At 45.4% G+C, this 513-nt stretch overlaps 1 protein-coding gene across 1 annotated transcript in view; it reads left to right on the forward strand.

Moving 5' to 3' along the window:
• Positions 1-513, forward strand: part of SLC16A10 (solute carrier family 16 member 10) — a 73798-nt gene that overhangs the window by 72642 nt on the left and 643 nt on the right. The gene's annotated exons all lie outside the window — the stretch shown is intronic.

Below are 513 nucleotides of genomic sequence, written 5' to 3' on the forward strand. Positions count from 1 at the left end.
CAAAAAAAAAAAAAAAAAAATTTTAACATTAAAAATTCTTATTTGTGCATGTAGTATATTTCAAAAGGCACAAAACCATTTCAAGAACAATGTTTTTCTTAGTTGGGGTCTCACCGTCACCCAGGCTGGAGTGCCTTGGCATCATCACAGCATGATCTCTTGACTCAGGCAATACTTTTATTTCAGAGTCCCAAGTAGCTGGACTACAGGTGTGTACCACTACACTGGGCTTATTTTTTGATTTTTTTGTGGAGACGAGGTCTTACTGTGTTGCCCAGGCTGGTCTCTAACTCCTTGCCTCAAGTGATCTCCCACCTTAGCCTCCCAAAGTGCTGGGATTACAAGTGTGAGCCACCACACCCAGGCTCAAGAATAGTTTTTTGTTTTTTGTTTTTTTTTTTGAGTTGGAGTCTCACTCTGTTGCCCAGGCTGGAGTGCAGTGGCCGCTCCTGGCCACCGCAGCCTCGACCTGCTGGGCTCTGGCGATCCTTCCGCCTCAGCCTTCCGAGTAGC

The sequence above is a fragment of the Carlito syrichta genome, unplaced genomic scaffold, assembly GCF_000164805.1.
Source record: "Carlito syrichta isolate Samal-C Ts95f unplaced genomic scaffold, Tarsius_syrichta-2.0.1 Scaffold303669, whole genome shotgun sequence".
NCBI classification, from domain to species: Eukaryota; Metazoa; Chordata; class Mammalia; order Primates; family Tarsiidae; genus Carlito; species Carlito syrichta.